The sequence below is a fragment of the Mandrillus leucophaeus genome, unplaced genomic scaffold, assembly GCF_000951045.1.
Source record: "Mandrillus leucophaeus isolate KB7577 unplaced genomic scaffold, Mleu.le_1.0 Scaffold97, whole genome shotgun sequence".
NCBI classification, from domain to species: domain Eukaryota; kingdom Metazoa; phylum Chordata; class Mammalia; order Primates; family Cercopithecidae; genus Mandrillus; species Mandrillus leucophaeus.
In genome coordinates, this window is record NW_012110585.1 from 1,321,557 (window position 1) to 1,329,513 (window position 7,957).

At 38.5% G+C, this 7,957-nt stretch overlaps 1 long non-coding RNA gene across 1 annotated transcript; it reads left to right on the plus strand.

The window, feature by feature from the left end:
• Window positions 1-72: 72 nt before the first annotated feature.
• On the plus strand, window positions 73-2,145 carry LOC105532565. Its single transcript, XR_001005008.1, has 2 exons — window positions 73-192; window positions 372-2,145. It is a non-coding gene; the product is annotated as an uncharacterized LOC105532565 (long non-coding RNA).
• The last annotated feature ends 5,812 nt before the right edge of the window (window positions 2,146-7,957 follow it).

The window sequence follows — 7,957 nt, forward strand, 5'->3', positions numbered from 1 at the left end:
AGAATAATGTGTAAATAACAGAAGGCATGAGTGTGTGGTGTTCCTAGATAAACTGTTACAGATTATAGTAAAATAAGGAAATCTAAGTGCTTTAAGTTTATACGGTAAACTCTTAGGATAAGACAGATATATGCTGAGATGTTTGTGAATCCCAGATAGCACTGTATGATAAACTGTAAAGTATTAATGAATGTCGTAAAGAATTTCCTACAAATCCTTACTGTGCCAGGGCAAAGGAGTAGAAAATAGCAAATCACAGATGGCAGGAGATCTAGACACTCTTTAGGTGATTTTTTCCATATAGCCATCCTACTGTGGAATTCAAATCCATGCTCTAGCAGAACTCTAATTGCCTCTCAGCACTTCCAGAGTCGCACATGAATAGCTGAAACTGCAATTGGAAAATCTGATGATGACAAGGAAATACTACGTTTCCGGTTTTGTTTTAGCTCTATCTGCTAATTTCTTTGCCTATTTTCCGTTTTGCCAAGTACCAACAAGCTTATGTTGTATTTCTTTTTAAGACCTTCAACATTATAAGCTCTCAGTACCCTATTTTTTGTTGTTGTTCAAGATAGTTTTTGCTCGTCTGCCAGGCTGGAGTGCAGTGGCGTGATCTTGGCTCACTGCAACATCCGCCTCCTGGGCTCAGGTGAGATCCTCTTGCCTCAGCCTCCTGAGTAGCTGGGATTACAGGCGCGTGCTACCACACCTGCTTAATTTTTGTTTTTTTAGTAGAGATGGGGGTTTCACCACATTGGTCAGGCTGGTCTCGAACTCCTGACCTCAAGTGATTTGCCCACTTTGTCCTCCTACGGATGTGAGCCTCTGCGCTCAGCCATAGATTTTACTATCTTAACCCATTTTAATTCCTCTGTTGAGTCTCTGTCCTCCCTTCCAATTTGATTTGGGATTTTGCTGATGAGATTATACTAAACATTGAGAGTACTGCTTTTTACTCTGACTTTTATTGTGTTGTCTTTCAAAGACAAATAGTACAATTTTGTACAAGGAAACACGTAAGAGATGGATGTCTTTCTGGTATCCCCACGAAAACAATATTAGTATACTCTATTATTGTTACTTATTAATAGTATTTACAATTTATTAATTATTAGCTATGTTAATTTTTATTCTATGCTTCATTTGCTCTGACATTGACATAGTGGATTTCTGCTGATTTTTTTCGAATCCACGATCTTTATAACCAACTGAAAAATATAATAGAGTGTTATATTTCGTCTTTATTTGTGTTCTTTTGGATCAAGTATTTAACATTTGCTCTGAAAAAAATGTTTTTGTGACGTGTCTTTGTTGCCTTGAGATAGAGCTGTTTATCCTGCCTCCTAGGGAGAAGTTTCTGCCTGGATTGAAACAAAAAAACACAGGAGTCACAAGCATGTTACCTATTAAAAGAGAGAGGGTATCTCTGAAGACTAATTAAAATGGTAATTTTTTAAAAGATGGGACCAGTTGACTTTTAGTATATCACCCCAAGTATTATCCCCAAAATGATAATACAAAACAATAATTTGGAGACCAGGAGAAAAACTGGTAGTAGGATTATGGGGGAGGGGAAGAAGCACAGGTGGTCAAGATAATAATGCGTGTTTGGCCTCAGCTGTAGGTAGAGGTGCCAGAGAAACTACCTGCCTCACAGATGAGCACACACAGGTGCATTGTAAAAGTCTGGGAAGGATGTATTGTACTCTGAAGGAAGACTTTCCATTTCTAAGCTACCATGGAGAAGTATAAGCTCCTTGAGACCAGAGACTGTGACTTCTGCATCTTTGATTCCAGCGACATATAATAAAATGTTTTGCACATAGTTGAATCCAGCGTTGATAAATAAAGGACAGCCTTACATCTTTTTTCTGTTATACTTAGCAATTTCCTCTTTCTTCTGCACCACCAACCTGTATTTCAAGCCTCCCTGCCCCACAGAGCTTCCAAAGCCAATAAATTTGTTAATCTAGAGCAGGGGTCAGCAAACTGCCACCCCTGGGCCAAATCTGGCCTGCTGCCTGTTTTTGTATGGCCTACAAACTATGGTTTTTATATTTGTTAATGGCTCAAAATAATATTTTGTATAATATGAAAATTACACGAAATTTTAGTTTCTCTGAATAAAGTTTTGGAAAGAACTACCATTCTCATTTGTTTTCATGTCATCTCTGACCACTTTTGTGCTACAATGGCAGAGTTGAATAGCTGCATCAGTGGTACCATCTGGCCAGCAAGGCCAAAAATACCGTCTGGCCCTTTACAGAGAAAGTTTGCCTACCCTTACCTCTCTTATCGAATGCAATATGTAAGTTGCATCAACAAACAAGAAATGGGACTGATCACATGAGAGCCTAGAGCTGAATGTTAAGGTGCAATAATGATACTTGCACCAAACATTTATTGACACTGTTAAGTACTTTACCCCATTGTTTAATAAGAATCTGGTGAGGGAGAGAGGCCTTCTCTCCAGTGTACAGATGGGAAAATTAGGTCCAGAGTGGTTAACTTGCCAAAGTTTTAAGTTGTGGGAGCTGTAGACTCTGGCAATCTGACTTGAGCCACTGCTCTTTACCCCTGTGCTATGTATGCTGCCTCCCCTCGTAGACTTTGGCTTAACCTGATATTCCAGGAACAGATAGGTTGTCCTAGGTAGAATAAACATCTTTCTGCTACAGTTTAAACTAGACATTTTCAATGCGGTTTTACTAAATGCTGCAAATCAGGAGATAATTTGATGTTCATTCTTTGAAGCAATATAAAGTATTTTTAACTTCTAATGTAACCAGCTCTGACGTTTTTTGGAGATGGGGATAAGTGGAGAAGGAGAAGGATTTTTGCTTTAAAATTTCCCCAGTGTTCTTGAGATGAGAAACGTTAGTGTCTTGAGTTTATAATGACACAGGCTAAAGGGCTTAAGCTTGACGGATGGATTAAGAGGTGGAAGTAATTGTTTTTCTGGATTCCTTACCAAGACTTGGGTAAGGGGCTGATGCCTGAGGCTTTAAACCAGATCTGCTTTTCTACTTGCAAATGAATGTTCTCAAGTTAAGTTTCATTAGATTTGTTTTAGGATGAATACTGCTCAATCATTGTGGAGCCACAAGGCATGCTTCTTTTTATTGCACTTCTCTTTATTGTACTTTACAGATACTATTTTCTTTTCTTTCTTTTTTTAACATACTGAAGGTTTGTGTGAATCCTGTGTGGAGAAAGTCTATTGGTGTCATTTTCCCAACAGCATTGCTCACTTCATGTGTCTTACATTCTGGTAATTCTCCCTATATTTCAAACTTTTTGATTATTATTATCTCTCTTAGGGTGACTTGTAATTAGTGACCTTTGATGTTACTATCATGGTTGTTTTGGGGCACCACAAACCACACCCATATAAGACAACAAACTTAATTGATAAATGTCTGTGTTTTCCCCATCGCTCCCTCTCCTGACCTACCTATTCCCTGAGACATAATATTGAAATTAGGCCAGTTAATAAGCCTACAGTGGCCTGTAAGTGTTCAAGTGAAAGGAAGAGTCACATGTCTTCCACTTTAAATCAAAAACTAGAAATGATTAAGCTTAGAGAGGAAGGCATGTCAAAAGCTAAGACGGGCTGAAAGCTATGCCTCTTGATCCAAATTAGCCAAGTTGTAAATCCAAAGGAAAAGTTATTGAAGGAAATTAAAAGTGCTGCTCCAGTGAGCACACAAGTGATAAGAAAGCAAAACAGCCTTACTGCTGATATGGAGAAAGTTTTAGTGGTTTGGATAAAACATCAAACCGCAACATTTCCTTAAGCCAAAGCCTAATCTAGAGCAAGACTGTAACTCATATTCTGTGAGGGTTGAGGGAGGTGAGGAAGCTGCAGAAGAAAAACTGGAAGCCAGCAGAGATTGGCTCATGAAATTTAAGGAAAGAAGCTGTCTCCATAAAATAAAAGTGCGAGGTAAAGCAGCAAGTGCTGATGTAGAAGTTATAGCAAGTTACTGGAAGATCTGGCTAAGATAATTGATGAAGGTGGCCACACCAGACAACAGGTTTTCAATGTAGATGAAATAGCCTATTAGAAGAAGATAACATCTAAGACTTTGATAGCTGGAAAGAAGTCAGTGCTTGGCTTCAAAGCTTCAGAGGATAGGCCGATTCTTGTTAGGAGCTAATGTAGCTGGGGACTTTAAGTTGAAGCCAGTGTTCATTAACCATTCTGAAAATCCTAGGGCCCTTATGCTAAATCTACTCTGCCTGTGCTCTATAAAGGGAACGGCAAAGCCTGAGTGACAGCACATCTGTTTACAACATTGTTTACTTAATATTTGAAGCCTGCTGTTGAGACTTAGTGCTCAGGAAAAAAAATTTTTTCAAAAGATGGCTGATCATTGACAATGCATCTGGTCATCCAAGAGCTCTGATGGAGTTGTATAAGGAGATTAATGTTGGTTTTAATGCCTACAAACAATATCCCATTCCGCAACCCATGGATCAAGTAGTAGTTCTGGCTTTCAAGTCTTATTATTTAATAAATACGTTTCATAAGGCTGTAGTTAGCATAGGTAGTGATTCTTCTGATGGATCTAGGCAAAGTCAGTTGAAAACCTTCTGGAAAGGATTCACCATTCTGAATGCCATTACAAGCATTTGTGATTTGTGAGAGGAGGTAAAGATAGCAACCTTAACAGGAATTTGCAAGAAGCTGATTTTAGTCCTCGTGGATGACTTTTAGGGGCCCAAGACTTCAGTGGAAGAAGTCACTGCTGATGTGGTGGAAATACCAAGAGAACTAGAAGTGAAGATGTGACTGAATTGCTGCCACCTCATGATAAAACTTGAGGAATTACTTCTTATAGATAGGCAAAGAAAGTGATTTATTGACATGGAATCTATTCCTGGTGGAGATGCTGTGACCATTCTTGAAATGACAGCAAAGGATTTAGAATATTACATAAGCTTAATTGATAAACCAGTGGCAGTGTTTGAGAGGATTGACTCTAATTTTGAAAGAAGTTGTACTGTGGATAGAATGCTATCAAATAGCATGATAAAGAGAAATCTTTTGTGAAAGCACAAAGATCAGTTGATGGAGCAAACTTCATCGTTGTCTCATTTTGAGAAACTGCTACAGCCACTCCCATCTTCATCACCTACCACCCTGATCACTCAGTAGCCTTCAACATTGAGGCAAGATCCTACACCAGCAAAAAGATTATGACTTTCTGAACACTCATGATTGTTAGCTTTTTCTAGAAATTTAATCTTGCAGGTGTATATGTATTTTTTAGACATAATGCTTTTGCATACTTCATAGACTATTGTTTAAATGTAACTTTTATATGTATTGGGGAGCCAAAATATTTGTGTGAGTTGCTTTATTGTGATACTCCCTTTATTGCAGTGGTCTGGAACTGAACCTGCAGTATCTCTGAGGTATGCCTGTGTATAGTATGATCAAGAACAAGTTTAGAATACAAGTCCTTTTTTTTCTATTTAATTGAGTAAAAGAACAGAAGAGGAGAAAGCTTATGATTTTCTGCTTGCTAGTTTAGTGTGGCACACCATCACTGGTAATGGCAGATTGATGGAAGGGAGAGGTTGAGCCTTCCCTTTCAAGTGTCCATTCTTGCTTGCCATCTCTGCACCTTTGAACATAGACCTGTTTTCCCTTTGGATTTATTTTTGTCTGTGGGACCAGGATTATCACAGTCACATAGGATCGAAACCATGAAACTCATGGTCCCTCCTTCCCCCTTTTAGCACAATGTCCTTTATTTTCCAGTCACTTTATCCTCACCCCTGTTTTCATCATTGCTACACAGACTATTGCTAAAATTTAACTGACTTCTCTCTTGCTGTCTCTTCCTATATACCACTGTCATTAAAAAACCTTCCTAAAATGTTGCTTTGCACACTGATCTCAGAAACCTTCCCATTTCTGATGGGATGAAACTCAGCTCTCTGTTGGCGTATAAGACCCTTCACAGTCCGATTTCCATCTACCAACTTTTATAGTAGCCATCTGCTCTGGGGTAATAGTTATTCGCCTCACCATCATAATTGAATTGCATGTGCACCATCCTACTTCTGTCCCCAGGAAGTCAGCCCATCAGTCTTACCCTCTCGATTCTGTTTTGTTAAAGATCTCCTCTGATTTCAGCCTTCTCCTTCCCAGATGACCCGGACCTTTTTCAACCACTCCCTCTATTCGTTCACTGCACTTTTGTTGTATTCATTGGGCCCTTCATTTGTGCTGCAGAGATTCATTTGTACTGTGTTGTTGGGGTTTTTTCTGTTTCCCCAACAGGAGTGTAAATTATTCAGGCACATTTTCTTTCTTGTATCTCAAGAACCTAAGACACAATGGGTGCTTAGTTAAAAATAATTAGTGATGGTAAAACATATCCTCCAAGGTTAGTACCTATTCCTGAAATTGCAAAAGGTAGCATAAGTCTTGACTGCTGTGATGAATGAGTTGCTGCTTTGGCAGAGTTACCGACATGAGCTATCCCCTTTTCTGTTACTGTGCACCATAAATAAATTTTTACAGGCTCTATCTCCAGTAGAAATGTGTAATCCCTGTCTATGCTTGACTTTCCCTCTAGGTGCCAGGAAAAGCAAACAAATGTTAAGCTGTCCTTCCTGGTAGTTCAGTCTGTACATTGCTGATTTAAAAAAAAAAAAAAAAAAAAGTCTGCTCCAAGTATCTTTGGCCTTGAAAAAGGTTATTGCTTGCCTTTGTTCTGTGTTGAGCACTGATTTTTCAAACTTTTTTGCACAAGTACTCCCTAATACTTAAAAAATATTGTTTTAAAAGGAAACTCTCTATTTGCACATTTAAAGGTGTTCCTAAGTTAAATATGGGCAAAAGATACAATACCAGCATAGTATAAATATTGACATTTTAAAACAAAACAGGCTTCATTATATAATCAGTGGAGTCTACATACCATAGAAATTTAGTACCATTATCTACATAGAAAATACATAAAGGTTTTTAAAATTCCTCTTTCTCCTGGAACTTGTATTTTTGTTGCAGTTCTCCCACAAGATTTTATTCTAATGTACTACAGTAGTCCCCTCTTATCCGTGGTTCCGCTTTCCATGGTTTCAGTTATCCAAGGTGCAGTAACAAGATATTTTGAGAGAGACCACATTCACATGACTTTTATTGCAGTGTATTGTTATAACTGTTCTATTTTACTAGTTATTGCTATTAATCTCTTTTCCTAATTTATAAATTAAACTTGATCATAGATAAGTATAGGAAAAAACATCAGGTTTGGTGTTATCCAAGGTGTCCGGCATCCTGGGGTTCTTGGAAAGTATTCCCTGTGGATAAGGGAGTACTGTACAGCAAAACTCCACCACAATATCTAGGTAGGACCCCAAAAAATTGAGTTGTGAAAATGTGGGATCATATTTTTGCAAGAATAATGAAAAAATATATTTTAGTTTGTACTATCGCACAAAGTTGCAGAAATAAAGTTTTGATGAAGCTTACTGTTTCACCATCATTAACTGACCAGTCACTAAACTTAGAAAGTCCCCATTGATGACAAGGCAGTCACTTTCTAGCCACCACCACCGCCTGCCATCTCAGAGAAGCTTACAGCTTTCAGCTCCTGTGTTTGAGCAGAGGCTCTGGGCTGGAGTATAGGGACCAATTCCACTACATCCAGTTTTCATCTTATAACTTGTTGTCATCAGGTTTTACTCTATATTTTTATGCCTGAAAGTCATTGATCATACTGTCATACATCTTTGCAACAAATGTATATACATTTAAAATTATATGTGACTGAGCGCAGTGGCACATGCCTGTAATCCTAGCACTTTGGGAGGCTGAGGTGGGTGGATTGCTTGAGCTCAGAAGTTCGAGACCAGCTTGGGCAACATGTCAAAACCCTCTTTCTACAAAAAATTCAAAAACTTAAGCCAGGCATGGTGGCACAAGCCTGTAGTC